Source organism: Talpa occidentalis, unplaced genomic scaffold (assembly GCF_014898055.3).
Source record: "Talpa occidentalis isolate TD23 unplaced genomic scaffold, MPIMG_talOcc4v2.1 talOcc4.13, whole genome shotgun sequence".
Taxonomy (NCBI): domain Eukaryota; kingdom Metazoa; phylum Chordata; class Mammalia; order Eulipotyphla; family Talpidae; genus Talpa; species Talpa occidentalis.
In genome coordinates, this window is record NW_023601322.1 from 57,752,217 (window position 1) to 57,768,994 (window position 16,778).

Below are 16,778 nucleotides of genomic sequence, written 5' to 3' on the forward strand. Positions count from 1 at the left end.
GAACAGTTCTTGGTTTCATTGATCTTTTGGATTGTTTTTTTAGTTTTGATTTCATTTATTTCTGCTTTGGTTTTTATTATTTCTTTTCTTCTACTGGTTTTGGGGTTTTTTTGTTGTTCTTTTTCCAGGTCTTTGAGCTTCTAGATTAGGTTGTTCCTTTGAGTTCTTTCTTGTTTCTTGATGTGAGCCTCTATTGCTATATATTTTCCTCTTATTACTGATTTTGCTGCATTCCATATATTTAGGAAATTGGTGTCCTCCTTGTCATTCAATTCAAAGAATATTTTAAATTTCTTCTTTGATTTCCTCGTTAGTCCAGTGGTCTTCCAGTAGTTTGGGTTTCAATCTCCATGAGGTAGGAGAGTTCCTTGCCTTCTTTTTATGGTTTATTTCTAGTTTGATGCCTTCATGGTCAGAAAAGATGGTTGGTATTATTTCAATCTTAGTGTATCTGCTATTGTTTGTCTTGTGTCCCAGTATGTGATCGATCCTCGAGAAAGATCCATGTGCTCTTGAGAAAAATGTGTACTCAGTTTTTTTTGCGGGGATTTAGTGTTCTATAGATGTCTGTTAAGCCCAAGCTCTCTAGATCTTTATTTAGAGCTTTAGTGTCTTTACTTATTTTTTGTCTCATTGATCTATCCATTGTTGATAGTGGTGTGTTGAAGAGTCCCACTACATATGTGTACAAAACGAACTTTAAAAGTTATTGGAGAGGACAAAAATCTCAGGTGCTCTAACTGCCTGCAAAACAGCACTAATGGCGATAATGCTGAATCACCATGGACACTTTACTATCTAGCAGAGTTCAAAGTGGAGTGAAAAGAGCAACACCTAGTGATTCTGCCCTGGAAACTGAGTGAAATAAACACAGTTCCCAGTGAGTACTTTTGAATGTCACTGGATGTGAGGAAAATCCCAAGTGCTGTAACTGCCTGCAAAATGCCACTATGGCCAGTAAAGGTGAGTCAACATGGAAACTGCACTCAGACTCACAGTTCAATATTCAGTTGCAAGTGCTACAAAATGTGATTCGGCCCTGCAATCTGAGTAAAATACTCATAGTTCCCAATGGGACTCTGAAAATTCACTGGAGATAAGAAAAAACGTAGCCGCTCTAACTCCCTACAGAATGGCACTACTGCCAGTGATGCTGAATCTCAATGGAAACTGCAGTAACACACAGAGTTCAAAGTGGAGTGAAAAGAGAAATACCTATGTTCTTCTGCACTGGAAACTGAGTGAAATACAGAGTTCACACAGCAGAATTTAAAAGTGACTGGGGATGTCGAAATCTCAGGTGCTCTAATTGTCAGCAAAACAGCACTCATGGCGGTAATGCTGAATCACCATGGTAACTGCGCTATTTAGCAGAGTTCAAAGTGTAGTGATAAGAGCATCTCCTAGTGATTCCGCCCTGGAAACTTAGTGAAATAAACACAGTTCACAATGCGGACTCTTAAAAGTCACTGCATATGTGGGAAATCCCAAGTGCTGTAACTGCCTGCAAAATAGTACTATTGCTGGTAATGGTGACTCTCCATGGAAATGGCACTCAGACACACAGTTCAAAGTTGAGTGGTCAGTGCTACAACATGTGATTCCGCCATGCAATATGAGTAAAATACTCATAGTTACCAATTGGGACTCTGAAAATTCACTGGAGATTAAAAAAAAAAAAAAAACTTAGGCGCTCTAACTCCCTGCAGAACAGCACTACTGCCAGTGATGCTGAATCTCAATGGAAACTGCAGTAACACAGAGTTCAAAGTGTACTGAAAAGAGCAACTCCTATGTTCTTCTGCACTGGAAATTGAGTGAAATACACACAGTTCACAAAGCGGACTTTAAAAGGTACTGGGGATGACGAAAATCTCAAGTGCTCTAACTGCCTGCAAAACAGCACTAATGGTGATAATGCTGAATCACCATGGACACTGCACTAACTAGCAGAGTTCAAAGTGGATTGAAAAGAGCAACACCTAGTGATTCCACCCTGGAAACTGAGTGAAATAAACACACTTCCCAATGCAGACTCTTGAAAATCACAGCATATGAGGGAAATCCCAAGTGCTATATAACTGCCTGCTAAGGGCACTATGGCCGGTAATGGTGACTCTCCATGGAAACAGCACTCAGACTCACAGTTCAGAGTTGAATGGCAAGTGCTCAAAATGTGATTCCGCTCTCCAATCTAAGTAAAATTCTCATAGTTCCCAATTGGGACTCTGAAAAGTCACTGGAGATAGGAAAAAAAAACGTAGGCGCTCTAACTCCCTAAGATCTGCACTACTGCCAGTGATGCTGAAACTCAAAGGAAACTGCAGTAACAGAGTACAAAGTGAAGTGAAAAGAGTGAAAAGAGCAACTCCTATGTTCTTCTGCACTGGAAACTGAGTGAAATAAACACAGTTCCCAATGCGGAATCTTAAAAGTCACTGCATATAATGGAATTCCCAGTGACCCCCGCCCCTCCGCCTAAGGGCGTCTTCGGGGTGCACAGCCTGCCCACAGGGGTGTGAGTGAGAGTGGAGGGTGCAGGTGTCCACAAGTGGGAAGAGGTCCCCGTTCCCCCAAGGGGGCAGAGGGCCCCCAACACCTACCAAGAGCGCCCCCTACCGACGGTTCTGAGAAATGCACCTTTGCGCATGCACATTCAGGTGGGCGGGGACCGACACCCCCCGGGGGCGGAACCTGGGCCTCCTCAGCGCTGCAGGGCCACATGAGACCTTTTCCTCTTCAGTGATGCTGGGTTGCCCAAGGCTTCTCGCGCCGGCCTGTCTGCTGTTTGGGAAGAGGTTGCAGTCGCCGCTTGTCTCTGGCTACGAGAGGGTGTCCTCCCTGACAGTGACCCCGCCCCTCCGCGTAGGGCATCTTCGGGGCACACAGCCTGCATCTGGGGTTGTGAGTTTGAGCGGAGGGTGCAGGTGTCCCCAAGATGGAATAGGGTCCCATTCCACCAAGGTGGAAGAGGGCTCCGTTCCCCCAAGGGGGTACAGGTCACCGGACCCCCAAGAGGGCTTCGGGCCCCGGACACCCAGGGGGAAGAGGGCCCCCGAAACCCTCTGACCAGTGCCCCATACGGTGCCTCTGAGAAATGCACCTTTGCGCATGCGCAGTCAGGTGGGCATTGTCAGGCTCGCACCCCCCCCCCCCCGGGGCGGACCTGGGGCTCATCAGTGCTGTTGGGCCAGGTTTGGCCTTTTCCCCTTGAGTCATGCTGGGTTGCCCGGGACTTCACGCGCCGGCCTGTTTGCTGTTTGGGAAGAGGCCGCGGTTTGCCGCTTGTCTATGGCTACAGGGGGTGCCCGCCCTGACAGTGACCCCGCACCTCTGCCTAGGGTGTCTCGGGGCGCCCAGCCTGCTCCCGTGGGTGTGAGTGAGAGAGGAGGGTGCAGGTGTACACAAGGGGCAAGAGGGTCCCGTTCCCACAAGGGGGTATAGGTCACCGTTCCCCCATGGGGGTATAGGTTCCCGGACCCCCAAAGGGGAAGAGAGCACCCGAACCCCTCCCACCAGCACCCACTACCGGCAGTGCTGAAAAATGCACCTTTGCGCATGCGCTGTAGGGTGGGCGGTGTCAGGCTCCAGCCAGGAGTGGAGCCGGGGGCTCATCCTGGTGTGGAATTCTCCCTTTGAGTGATGCTGGGTTGTCCGGGGCTTCTCGCGCCGGCCTGTCTGTTGTTTAGGAAGAGGCCGCGGCTCACCGCTTGTCTGGGCTATAGGGAGTGCCCTCAATGACAGTGAACACGCCCATCCACCTAGGGCGTCTTGGGGTGCACAGCCTGCCCTCGTGGGTGTGAGTGAGAGCGGAGGGTGCAGGTGACCTCAAGGGGCAAGAGGGTCCCATTCCCCTAAGAGGGAAGAGGACCCCGTTCACCCCAGGGAGTATAGGGCCCCATTCCCCCTTTGGGGTAGAGATTCCCAGACCTCGAAGGGGCAAGAGGGCCCACGAACCCTTCACCCCAGCGCCCCCTACTGGCAGTGCTGAGAAATGCACCTTTGTGCATGTGCAGTCGGGTGGGCGGGGTCAGGCTCCCCCAGGGGCGGAGCCTGGGGCTCATCAGCGCGGCCGGGCCAGGTGTGGCCTCTTCCCCTTGAGTGATGCTGGGTTGCCTGGGCCTTCACAGGCACGCCTGTCTGCTACTTGGGAAGAGGCCGTGGTCACCGCTTATCTGGGCAACAGGGGTTGTCCTCCCTGACAGTGACCCCGCCCCACCGCCTAGGGCATCTTGGGGCACACAGCCTTCCCCCGTGGGTGTGAGTGAGAGCGGAGGGTGCAGGTGTCCCCAAAGGGCAAGAGGGTCCCGTTCCTGCAAGGGGGAAGAGGGCCCCATTCCCTCAAGGGAGTACAGGTCCACGTATCCTCAAGGGGATTTCAGGCCCCAGACCTCGAAGGGGGCTTAGCGCCTCTGACGCCCCCTCACGAGCGCCCCCTACCGGCGGCTCTGAGAAATGCACCTTTGCACATGCACAGTCGCTTGGGCGGGGTCAGGATCCCACCTGGGACATAGCCTGTGGCTCATCAGTGCTGCCGGGCCAGGTGTGGCCTTCTCCACTTGAGTTATGGTGGGTTGCCCAGGGCTTCTCACACCGGCCTGTCTGCTGTTAGGGAATTAGGCCACAGTTTGCCGCTTGTCTATGGCTACGGGGGTGTGCTCCCTGACAGTGACCCTGCCCCTCTGCCTAGGTCGTCTCCGGTGTGCACAGCCTGCCCCTTAGTGTGTGACTGAGAGCTGAGGGCGCAGGTGTCTACAAGGGGGAAGATGGCACCATTCCCTCAAAGGAGTTCAGGTCCATGTACGCTCAAGGGGATTTCGGGCCCCCAACACCCAAGGGGGCTTAGGGCCCCTCTCGCCGTCCAAGAGCGCCCCCTACTGGCGGCTCTGAGAAATGCACCTTTGGGCATGCGTAGTCGGGTGGGCGGGGTCAGGCTACCCCGGGGGTCGGAGCCTGGGGCTCATCAGCGCTCCTGGGCCAAGGGAGGCCATTTCCCCTAAAGTGATGGAGGGTTGCCCAGGGCTTCACGCGTCGACCAGTCTGCTGTTTGGGAAGATGCCACGGCTCGCTGCTTGTCTGTGGCTACAGGTGGTGTCCTCCCTGACAGTGACCCCGCCCCTCTGCCTAGGGCATCTCCGGGGCATGCAGTCTGCCCCTGAGGGTGTGAGTGTGAGCTGAGGGCGCAGGTGTCTCCAAGGGGGAAGAGGGCCCCGTTCCCTCAAGGGAGTACAGGTACTCATACCCGCAATGGGATTTCGGGCCCGGACCCCCAAGGGGAAAGAGTGCCCCAAAACACCTCCCACCAGTACCCAACCCCTCCCTCCAGCGGCCCCTGCAGGCAGTGCTGAGAAATGCACTGTTGCCCTTGCTCAGTCGGGTGGGCGGGGTCAGGCTCTCCCCGGGACGGAGTCTGGGGCTCATCAGCGCTGCCGATCCAGATGTGGCCTTCTCCGCTTGAGTGACGATGGGTTGCCCGTGGCTTCCCTCGCCGGCCAGTCTGCTGTTTGGGAAGAGGCCGCGGTTCGCCGCTTGTCTGGACTACAGTGGGTGCTCTCCATGACACTGAACCCGCCCCTCTGCTGAGGGCGTCTTGGGGCACATAGCCTGCCCCCGTGTGTGTGTGTTAGAGTGGAGGGTGCAGGTGTCCCCAAGGTGCAATAAGGTCCCGTTTCCCCAAGTGGAATATGGCCCCGTTCCCCCATGGGGAAAGAAGTTCCCGGACCCCCAAGGGGGAAGAGGGCCCCAGAAACCCTCCCACCAGCTCCCCCTTCCGGCAGTGCTGAGAAATGCAACTTTGCACATGCGCAGTCGGTTGGGCAGTGTCAGGCTCCCTCGGGGGTGGAGCCTGGGGCTCATCAGCGCTGCTGGGCCAGGTGTGGTCACTTTCCCTTGAGTGATGCTGGGTTGCCCGGGCCTTCACGGGCAGACCTGTCTGCTGTTTGGGAAAAGGCCGTAGTCACCGCTTGTCTGGGCTACAGGGGATGTCCTCCCTGACAGTGACCCCGCCCCTCAGCCTAGGGTGTCTTGGGGTGCACAGCCTGCCCCCGAGGGTGTGAAAGCAGAGGGTGCAGGTGTCCCCACGGGGCAATAGGGTCCCATTCCCCCAAGGGGGAAGAGGGCCCCGTTTCCCCCATGGGGGTAGAGGTTCCCAGAGGGAACCAGAGGTTCCCAGAGGTTCCCAAGTGGGAAGTGGCCCCCCAAACCCCTCCCAACAGCGCCCCCTGCCGGCAGTGCTGAGAAATGCACCTTTGCACATGCGCAGTCGGGTGGGCGGTGTCAGGCACCCCTGGGGGCAGAGCCTGGGTCTCATCAGCGCTGCCGGGCCAGGTATGGCCTTTTCCCCTTGAGTGATGGTGGGTTGCCCAGGGCTTCGCGCTCTGGCCTGACAGCTGTTTGGTAGAGGCTGCAGCTCGCTGCTGTCTGTGGAAACAGGTGGAGTCCTCCCTGACAGTGACACCGCCACTCTGTCTAGGACATATCCAGAGCACACAGCCTGCCCCTGAGGGTGCGAGTGAGAGCTGAATGTGCAGGTATCTCCAAGGGGGAAGACGACCCCGTTCCCTAAAGGGAGTACAGGTACCCGTACCCCCAAGGGGATTTCAGGCCCGGATGCCCCAGGGAAAGAGGGCCCCCGAAACCTTCCCACCAGCGCCCAACACCACCCTCCAGCGCCCCCTACCTCGTGTTGAGCTATCCACCATTGCGCATGCGTAGTTGGGTGGGCGTGGTCAGGCTCCCCACGGGGATGGAGCCTGGGCCTCATCAGCGTTGCCAGGCCAGGTGTGGCCTTCTACGCTTGAGTGATGCTGGGTTGCCTGGTGCTTCCCGTGCCGGCTTGTCTGCTGTTTCGGAAGAGGCTGCGGTTCACCGCTTGTCTGGGCTATAGGGGGTGCCCTCCATGACATTGACCCTCCCCACCACCTAGGGCGTCTTGGGATGCACAGCCTGACCCCTTGGGTGTGAGTTAGAGCACAGGGTGTAGCTGTGCCCACGGGGCAAGAGGGTCCCGTTCCCACAAGGGGGTATAGGTCCCCGTTCTCCCACGGGGATAGAGGTTCCCGGACCCACAAGGGGGAAGAGGGCACCCGAAACCTTCCCACCAGCGCCACCTACCGGAGTGCTGAGAAAGGCACCTTTGCGCATGCACAGTCAGGTGGGCGGGGTCAGGCTCCCCCGGGGGGCGGAGCCTGGGGCTCATCAGCGCTGCTGGGCTAGGTGTGGCCTCTTCCTCTTGAGTGACGATGGGTTGCCCTGGGGTTCGTGTGCCTGCCTGTCTGCTGTTTGGGAAGAGGCCGTGGCTTGCCGCTTGTCTGTGGCTACAGGGGGTGTCCTCCCTGACAGTGACCTCTCCCCTCTTCCTAGGGTGTCTCTGGGGCGCAAAGCCTGCCCCTGAGGGCGCAGGTGTCTCCAAGAGGGAAGAGGGCCCGTTCCGCAAGGGGGTATAGGTCCCCGTTCCCCCATGGGGGTAGAGGTTCATGGACCCGAAAGGGGGAAGAGGGCCCCTGAAAACTTCCACCAGCGCCCCTAGCGGCAGTGGTGAGAAATGCACCTTTGCGCATGTGCAGTCGGGTGGGCGGGGTCAGGCTCTCTGGGGGCGGAGCCTGGAGCTCATCAGCAATGCTGGGCCAGGTGAGGATTCTTCCCCTTTGAGTTGTGCTGGGTTGCCCGTGGCTTTCCACGGCAGCCTGTTGTAGGCAGTTTTGTAAGAGGCCACGGTCGGGGTTTGTCTGTGGCTTACAGGGCGTACCCTCCCTGACAGTGACCCCAATCCTCCGTCTAGGGCGACTTCGGGCACACGGCCTGCCCCTGGGGGTGTGAGTGCGAGAGGAGGGTGCAGGTGTCCCCCAGGGGGAAGATTTACCCTTCCCCAAGAGGGAACAGGGCCCCGGTCCCCCATGGGGGAAGAGGGTCCCCTTTCCCCATGGGGGTAGAGGTGCCCCTGTCCCCAAGGGGCTGAGGGTCCCAGAAACACCTCACCAGCGCCCCCTACCGGCGTCCCTGAGAAATGCACCTTTGCTTATGTGCAGTCGGGTGGGCGGGCTCAGACTCCACCCAGGGGCGCAGCCTGGGCTCATCAGTGCTGCTGTGTCAAATGAGGACTCTTCCGCTTTGAGTGGTGCTGGGATGCCCGGGGCTTTCCGCGTCCCCTGACTGCAGATTTGGAAGAGGCCGGGGTCGCCGATTGTCTGTGGCTTACAAGGGGTGCCCTCCCTGACAGTGACCCCTCCCCTCCGTCTAAGGCTTCCTCGTGCACACGGCCTGCCCCTGGGTGTGTGAGTGCGATAAGAGGGTGCAGGTGACGCCCATGGGGAAGATTTACCGTTCCCTCAAGGGGGAAAAGGGCCCAGGTCCCCCATGGTGGAAGAGGGTCCCGTTTCCACATGGGGGTAGAGGTCCCCCTGCCCCCAAGGGGGCTGGGGGTGCCCGAACCCCCTCAACAGCGCCCCCTACCGGCGGCCCTAAGAAATACACTTTTGCTTATGCGCAGTCTGGTGTGCGGGGTCATACTCTGGCCAGGGGTGGAGCCTGGGGCTCATCAGCACTGCTGGGCCAGGAGAGGACTCTTCCCCTTTGGTGCTGGGTTGCCCGTGGCTTCCACGGCGGCCAGTATGTCTGCAGTTTGAGACAAGGCCGTGTCACCTTGTCTGTGGCTTACAGGGGGTGCCCTCCCTGACAGTGACCCCGCCCCTCCGTCTAGGGCATCTTGAGGTGCACGGCCTGCCCCTGGTGGTGTGAGTGCGAGAGAAGGGTGCAGGTGTGCCCCGCAGGAAAGATTTACCGTTCCCCCAAGGGGGTAGAGGGCCCCGTTCCCACATGGGGGAAGAGGGTCCCTCAGCCTGTGGTGGCTGAGGGTCACCGAACGCCTTCTCCAGCGCACCCTTGTGGCGGCCCTGTGAGGTACACCTTTGTGCATGCAGAGTCCGGTGGGCAGGGTCAGGCTCCTGCCATGGGCGGAGCCTGGGGCTCAGCGCTACTTGGCCAGGTGAGGACTATTCCCCTTTGAGTTTTGCTGGGTTGCCTGAGCTTTCCGCGCCGGCATGTCTGCCTGCAGTTTTGGAAGAGTCAGGGGGACCGCTTGTCTGTGGTTTACCGGGGGTGCCCTCCCTGAGAGTGACACCACCCCTCTGTCTATGGCGTCCTGGGGCGCATGGCCTGTCCCTGTTGGTGTGAGTGCGAGAGGAGGGTGCAGATGTGCCCCCAGGGGAAGATTTACTGTTCCCCCATGGGGGAAGAGGGTCCCGTTTCCCCAAGGGGGTAGAGGTCCTCCAACCCCCATGGGGGCTGTTTCAGAGCCCCCTCACCAGCGCCCCCTAGCAGCGGCCCTGAGAAGTGCACCCTTGCGCATGAAGAGTCCGGTGGGCGGTGTCAGGCTCTGGCCAGGGGCGGTGCCTGGGGCTCATCAGCGCTGCTGGGCCAGGTGAGGACTCTTCCCCTTTGAGTGGTGCTGGGTTGCCGGGGCTTTCCATGGCAGCCAGTCTGTCTGCAGTTTTGGAAGAGGCCGAGGTCGACGTTGTCTGTGCCTTACAAGGGGTGCCCTCCCTGACAGTGACCCCGCCCCTCCGTCTAGGGCATCTTCAGGCGCAAGCCCTGTTCCTGGGGGTTTGAGTGCGGGAGGAGGGTGCAGCACAGTTCCCCCATGGAGGAAGAGGGTCCTGTTTCCCCTTGGGTGTAGAGGACCCCTGCCCCCAAGGTGGCTAGGGTCCCAATCCCACTCACCAGCGCCCCATTCCGACGACCCTGAGAAATACACCTTTGCATATGCGCAGTCATGTGGGCGGGGTCAGGCTCCGGCCGGGTAGGAGCCTGCTGCTCATCAGCGCTGCTGGTCCAGTTGAGGACTCCTCTCCTTTAAGTGGTGCTGGGTTGCCCGGGTCTTTCCATGGCGGCGAGTCTGTCTGCAGTTTTGGAAGAGTCCGCGGTTGACCCTTGTGTGTGCCTTACAGGGGGTGCCCTCCCTGACAGTGACCCCGCACCTCCGTCTAGGGCGTCTTCGGGAGCACGGTCGGCCCCTGGAGGTTTGAGTGCAAGAGGAGGGTGCAGATGTCCCCCAGGGTGCAGATTGATCGTTCCCCCAAGGGGCAAGAGGACCCCGTCCCCCCATGGGGGAAGAGGGTCTCGTTTCCCCATGGGGGTAGAGGACCTCTGCCCCCAAAGGGCCTGGGGATCCCCGAACCCACTCACCACCGCCCCCTACCGGCAGCCCTGAGAAATGCACCTTTGCGTATGCCCAGTCGGGTGGACGGGGTCAGGCTCCGGCCGGGGGCGGAGCCTGGTGCTCATCAGCGCTGCTGGACCAGGTGAGGATTCTTCCCCTTTGAGTGGTGCTGGGTTGCCCGGGGCTTTCCATGGTGGCCTGTCTGTCTGCAGTTTTGGAAGAGGTCGCAGTCGCCGCTTGTCTGTGGCTTGCAGGGTGTGCCCTCCCTGACAGTGACCCGCCCCTCCATCTAGGGCATCTTGGGGCTCACGGTCTGGCCGTCTGGGTGTGAGTGCGAGAGGAGGGTGCAGGTGTCCCCCAGGGGGAAGATTTACCGTTCCCCAAGGGGGAAGAGTTCCCCGTTCCCCCATGGGGGAAGAGGGTCCCTTTACCCCATGGGGGTAGAGGTCCCACTACCCCCAAAGTGGCTCATGGTCCCCGAAACCCAGCCTCACCAGCGCTCCCTGCCGGTGGCCCTGAGAAATGCACCTTTGCAGATGCACAGTCGGGTGGGCAGGGGCAGGCTCCGGGCAAGGCGGGACTTGGGGTTCATAAGGGCTGCTGTGCCAGTGAGGACTCCTCCCCTTTGCATGTTGCTGGATTGCCGAGAACTTTCGGTGTCAGCCTGTATGTCTGCAGTTTTGGAAGAGGCCGTGGTCGCCGCTTTTTTGTGGCTTAGAGGGTGTGCCCCCCCTGACAGTCACCCCGCCCCTTCGTCTAGGGCATCTTGGGGTGCATTGCCTGCCCATCTGGGTGTGAGTGCGAGAGGAGGGTGCAGGTGTGCCCAGAGGGATGATTTACCGTTCCCCCAAGGGGGAAGAGGGCCCCGTTCCCCTATGGGGGAAGAGTGTCCCGTACCCATGGGGGTAGAGGACCACTGCCCACAAGAGGGCTTGGGGTCCCCGACCCACTCAAAACCGCCCCCTACCAGAGGCCCTGAGAAATGCACCTTTGCGTATGCCCAGTCGGGTGGGTGGGGTCAGGCTCCGGCCGGGAATGGAGCCTGGTGCTCATCAGCACTGCGGGGCCAGGTTAGGACTCTTCCCTTTGAGTGGTGCTGAGTTGCCCGGGGCTTTCCATGGCGGCCAGTCTCTCTGCAGTTTTGGAAGAGTCCGCGGTCGCCACTTGTCTGTGGCTTACAGGGGGTGCCCTCCCTGACAGTGACCCCGCCCCTCCGTCTAGGGCATCTTCGAGCGCACGACCTGCCCCTGGGGGTTTCAGTGCGAGAGGAGGGTGCAGGTGTCACTCAGGGGGAGGATTGACCGTTCCCCCAAGGGGAAGAGGGCCCAGTTGCCCCATGGGGGAAAGGGTCCCGTTTCCCCATGGGGGTAGAGGACCCCTGCCCCCAAGGTGGCTGGGGTTCCCCGAACTCTCTCACCTGTGCCGCCTACCGGCGTCCCTGAGAAATGCACCTTTGCGTATGCCCAGTTGGGTGGGCAGGGTCAGGCTCCGGCCGGGTAGGAGCCTGCTGCTCATCAGCGCTGCTGGGCCAGGTAAGCACTCTTCCCCTTTGAGTGGTGCTGGGTTGCCCGGGGCTTTCCATGGCAGCCAGTCTGTCTGCAGTTTTGGAAGAGGCCAGGGTCGCCGCTTGTGTGTGCCTTACAGGGGGTGCCCTCCACAGTGACCCGCTCCTCTGTCTTGGGCATCTTCGGGCCCACGGCCTGCCCGTCTGGGTGTGAGTGCGAGAGGTGGGTGCAGGTGTGCCCCAAGGGTAAGATTTACTGTTCCCCTAAGGGGAGGAGGGTCGCATTTCCCCATGGGGGTAGAGGTACCCTGACCCCTAAGGGTGCTGAGGGACCCCGATCTCCCCACCCTCACCAGCGCCCCCAAAAGGTGGCCCTGAAAAATGCACCTTTGAGCATGAGCAATTGGGTGGGCGGGGTCATGCTCCGTCCATGGGCAGAGCCTAGGGCTCATTAGCACTACCGGGCCAGGTGAGGACTCTTCCCCTTTGAGTGGTGCTGGGTTCCCGGGGGCTTTCCACGTCAGCATGTATGTCTGCAGTTTTGGAAGAGGCCACGGTCGAAGCTTGTCTGTGGCTTACAGGGGATGCACTCCCTGCCAGTGAACCCACCCCTCCGTCTGGGCCCTCTTCGGGTGCATGGCCTACCCCTGGAGGTGTGAATTTTGAGAGGAGGGTGCAGGTGTCCCCCGGGGGAACATTTACTGTTTCCCCAAGGTGGAGGAGCGTCCCGTTACCCCAAAGGGGTTGAGGTCCTCTGACCTCCCCCCTCACCAGCGACCCCTACCGGCGGCCATGAGAAATGCATCTTTGCACATGGGCAGTCGTTTGGGCAGGGTCAGGCTCCGGTCGGGGGTGGAGCCTGCTGCTCATAGCTCTGCTGGGCCAGGTGAGGACTTTTCCCCTTTGAGTGGTGCTGGGTTGCCGGGGGCTTTCTGCATTGGCCTGTCTGCAGTTTTGGAAGAGGCCGCTTTCACCACTTGTCTGTGTCTTACAGGGTGTGCCCTCCCTGACAGTGACCCAGCCCCTCTGTCTAGGGCATCATCGGGCGCACGGCCTGCCCCTGGGAGTGTGAGTGCGAGAGGACTGTGCAGGTGTCCCCCAGGGGGAAGATTTTCTGTTCCTCAAAGTGGGAAGAGCACCCCGTTCCCCCATGGGGGAAGAGGGTCCCCTACCCCCAAGGTCGTTGAGGGTCCCGAACACCCTCACCAGCACCCCCTACCGGCGGCCCTGAAAAATGCACCTTTGGGCATGTACAGTTGGTTGGGCGAGGTCAGGCTCTGGCCGGGGGGCAGAGCCTGGGACTCATCAGCGCTGCTGGACCAGGTGAGGACTCTTCCCCTTTGAGTGGTGCCGGGTTGCCCAGTGCTTTCTGCATCGGCCTGTCTGCTGTTTTGGAAGAGGCCATGGTCACCGCTTGTCTATGGCTACAGATGTTGCCCTCCCTGACAGTGACCCCGCCCCTCCCCCCAGGACATGTTCTGTTGCTTGGCCTGCCCCTGGGTGTATGAGTGCAAGCGGAGGGTGCAGGTGTCCCCAAGGGGGAAGTGGGCCCCACTTCCCCAACGGGTAGAGGTCCCTGGACCCCCTAGGGGGCTTAGGGCCCCATACCCCCATGGTTACAGAGGGTCCATGACCCCCCAAAAACGTATGCTTGACCTTAATTCCTTAAAAATTGAAAAGGGGAGGGCCTCCCTGGTGGCGCTGTGGTTGAGTGCTGGACTTGAAGCTTCCCGGAGTCTCTGCAGCACTGTTTAGATCCCCGGCCACCAGTGAGGGTCCTGTGTTTCATCAGTCTGCCTTTACTGCTCCCACCTCTGGCTCTGGTAAATTGTCTCACTCTCCCGCACTGCTGACTGTACCCAGTGCTTTTATAAATAAAAAAATCAATCTTAAAAAAATAGGAAAGAGGCTTAAATCCTGATCTTCGGAGGGGTGGATCAACATGGCGGTGAGGAGATGCTGCAAGTAAGATCTCCCATTAAAAAAAAGTTAATAAGGAGGAAAAGCATCAGGTCCCAGTAAGAACTGGGAAACGGAAGATAAATGGGTGACTCCAGCAAACTACCCAATGAAGAAAGTTACATAAAAGAGAACTAGAAGGGAGGAAAGCTCAGAACCCAGCTACCCTCCCCTATCCACAAAGTCGGCACTCTCCAATCAACAGAAATGAGAATAACAACAAAAAGACTAAAACAACCAAGAAAAACAAACTATGCATCAAGAGGGACTGTGAGTGGAAAGGAACTATTTCAGCGACCACACCCCATGAACTGGAGCTGTGGAGAACCCTGCAGGATTCACCATGGAGGTAAGTGAACGGCTCCAGCAGACTCCCGGAGAACTACAAACAGCCCCAGGCCAGCCGGTAAGCTTGTTTGGAAAAGCGGTGCCCTTGATAAGCATATGCGGATCACGGCTGCCCAGGTCCCCACGCCTGCAACCTAGGCTTGCACTGAGACGCATGGGGGCCCTCTCTAAGGTGAACGTCCCTCACTGAGTAATCAGAAACCAGGTGCCCGGAAAGGGAGCCGGGTGCAAAAGGCACCATTTCTGTGGACACTGAACTGGGCTACAGCCTGCGTCCTGGACCTGAGGGCTTTGGAACTGAGACCCAGGGCACGAAATTCGGGGCATGGGATCCCCACGACAGTGGGGCACAAGGCAGACACAACACCCCAAAGCCATTGAGGCTTTCCCCACCACTCCCACTCTGTTCCCCTGTCTCACGGAGTAAAAAAAATACAGCTCCCCAAGGACACTAGGAGAGATCTCTGGTGCCACCTAGCGACCAGAAAAAAATCACCAACACCCCATAGAATAGGGACCTTTCTTCAGTAAAGACTACTTGAAAGGGGCAAAAGGCTCCCAGAGGAGTCAGAGGTGAGCTGGAAATTTCGCCCAAGCCAGGCCCCTTCTGACCAACAGTCCAAGCCCAGAGGGGGAGCGGGCATCCATGGCCAGGGCAGACCGGGCGTGCCAAAGAGTGTGCCTGTCTCTGAATTGCCATTTTAGAATAGGGACCTTTTTTCAATAAGGACTGCTTGAAACTGGCAGAAGGCTCCCAAAGGGCCAGAGGTGAGCTGGGAGGTTCGCCCAGGCCAGGCCCCTTCTGGCCAGCAGTCCAAACCCAGAGGGGGAGTGGGCACCCAGGGCCAGGGCAGACTGGGCATGCAGAAGAGTGTGCCTATCTCCAAAGCGCCAATTTAGAACAGGGACCTTTCTTCAATAAAGACTGCTTGAATCTGGCAGAAGGCTCCCTGTGGAGCCAGAGGGAGAAGGTTCCCTGTGCAGTCAGAGGTGAGCTGAAGGCATCCACAAGCACGATCCCAACTGGCAGGAAGTTGGCACCCAGAAGAGGATCCAGAGTTTTGGAATTCACAGTGCAATCCAGGTGCCCCACCTCCAGGGAAGTCTGTGGGACTTCAAGATGCACCTTTGTAACTAAACACAGAAGGAGGAGAGATTCTGTGACAGTGACCATTAACATACACAAAGTACCACTGCCTCACTAGACTTCTGGCATAACAGATTTTGACTCATTTGGATTGCCAGTTTCTGAAACTCCCAAAAGAACACACCAAAAAGATGCCAGCTAGAACCATCATCACAGTGTCCCAATGCATAAGGAAAATTAGAAGACAGGCAGCAGGGAAAAGAAAAACTACAAGAAAAGTAGCATTGCCTCAGAAAAAAGACAGCACAAAAAAAAAAAAAACCACCAGCTTGCAACTATGGTGAATTGGAAGAACTTCTGAGCCTTCCAGAAAAAGAACTTAAAATTGCCGTGATGAAAAAACTGATGGAAGTAATTAAGGAAAACAATGGTCAGAAGAATGAAATTGAGTCCCTAACGAGGGAAGTAAAAGAAATGCAGGAGATCAAAGAATTAATGGAGGCACTAAAGAACTCTGGGAAAAGCAATGAAAGCAAAATAGATGAAATGGAAAAAACGAATAAGTACTCTTGAAGACACAGAAATAAAAAGAACCAAAACAGAAAAGGAAAGAGAAGTACAAAGGACAAAGACTGAAGAAAGACATCGGGAACTATCTGACTCCATGAGAAAAGGAAACATAAGAGTTATAGGAATCCCAGAAGGAGAGGAGAGAGATGTAGGAACAGAGAAAATATTCAAGGAGGTAATTGAAGAGAACTTCCCAAACGTGAAGAAGGAGCTGAAAATTGATATACAAGAAGCAAGAAGAACACCAAATTTCCATGACGAAAGGAAAAATACAGGAAGACACATAATAGTAAAGCTCCCAAGAATCCAGGACAAGGAAAAAATAATGAAGCTGACAAGAGGGAAGAAACAGATAACATTCAAAGGAAAACCAGTAAGACTGACATCAGACTTCTCCGAAGAAACACTACGGGCAAGGAGAGAGTGGAGGGACATAGTTAACAGACTCTAAGAAAACAGATGCCAACCAAGAATAGTCTATCCCGCAAAGCTCTCCTTCCTCGATGAAGAAAGAATAAGGTGGGCCTCCCCGGTGGCGCAGCGGTTGAGCGCTGGGTTGTGAAGCTGCCCGCGGCATCTGCAGCACCAGATCCATCCCCGCAGCTCCCCGACCACCAGAGGAGGGTCCCACATGGCGCGCAGACCTCTCCTGCCACCCGCTGATCCCCTCAGCAGTGTACTTCAGTCCTCCTGCCTGCTCTGCTCCCCGCTCTGGCTCTGGAGAATTCTCTCACGCTCCCGCGCTTCTGACTGTACCCAGTGCATGTAAAAACAAAACAAACAAACAAATAATAAATAAATAAAAATACATGCCTCTTTAAAAAAAAAAGGTAAGAAAGAAAGAATAAGGACCTTCCCAGACAAACAGAAACTCTGGAATTTCATTATGACTAAACCACCACTCTAAAAAATACTACAAGGAGTCCTACAGCCAGAACCTCAGAGGGATGAATAACAACGAAAGAAGGCCAAAAAAAAGTTATTTAAAGAATAATTATATAAAATCAAAGGAAAGACAAACACAATGGCAAATACAGATGCTAACATATCAATACTAACTCTAAATGTAAATGGACTAAACTCTTCAATAAAAAGACACAGAGTTGCAGCCTGGATTAAGAAACAAAACCCAACCTTTTGCTGTCTCCAGGAAA

At 56.6% G+C, this 16,778-nt stretch overlaps 2 long non-coding RNA genes across 3 annotated transcripts; both read right to left on the reverse strand.

The window, feature by feature from the left end:
- Nucleotides 1–4,082: 4,082 nt before the first annotated feature.
- Nucleotides 4,083–7,317, reverse strand: LOC119242694 (uncharacterized). Of its 2 annotated transcripts, XR_008551408.1 has the most exons (5): nt 7,114–7,317; nt 6,680–6,842; nt 6,247–6,420; nt 4,900–5,935; nt 4,083–4,605 (listed from the first exon to the last, which is right to left on the reverse strand). It is a non-coding gene; the product is annotated as an uncharacterized LOC119242694 (long non-coding RNA). The 2 variants fall into 2 exon arrangements; XR_008551407.1 differs by having other exon boundaries at nt 4,083–5,935.
- Nucleotides 7,318–9,445: 2,128 nt separating this feature from the next.
- LOC129145616 (uncharacterized) lies at nt 9,446–13,074 on the reverse strand. The gene is made up of 6 exons (XR_008551409.1): nt 12,901–13,074; nt 11,574–11,752; nt 11,145–11,289; nt 10,217–10,362; nt 9,718–9,896; nt 9,446–9,481 (listed from the first exon to the last, which is right to left on the reverse strand). It is a non-coding gene; the product is annotated as an uncharacterized LOC129145616 (long non-coding RNA).
- Nucleotides 13,075–16,778: the final 3,704 nt, after the last annotated feature.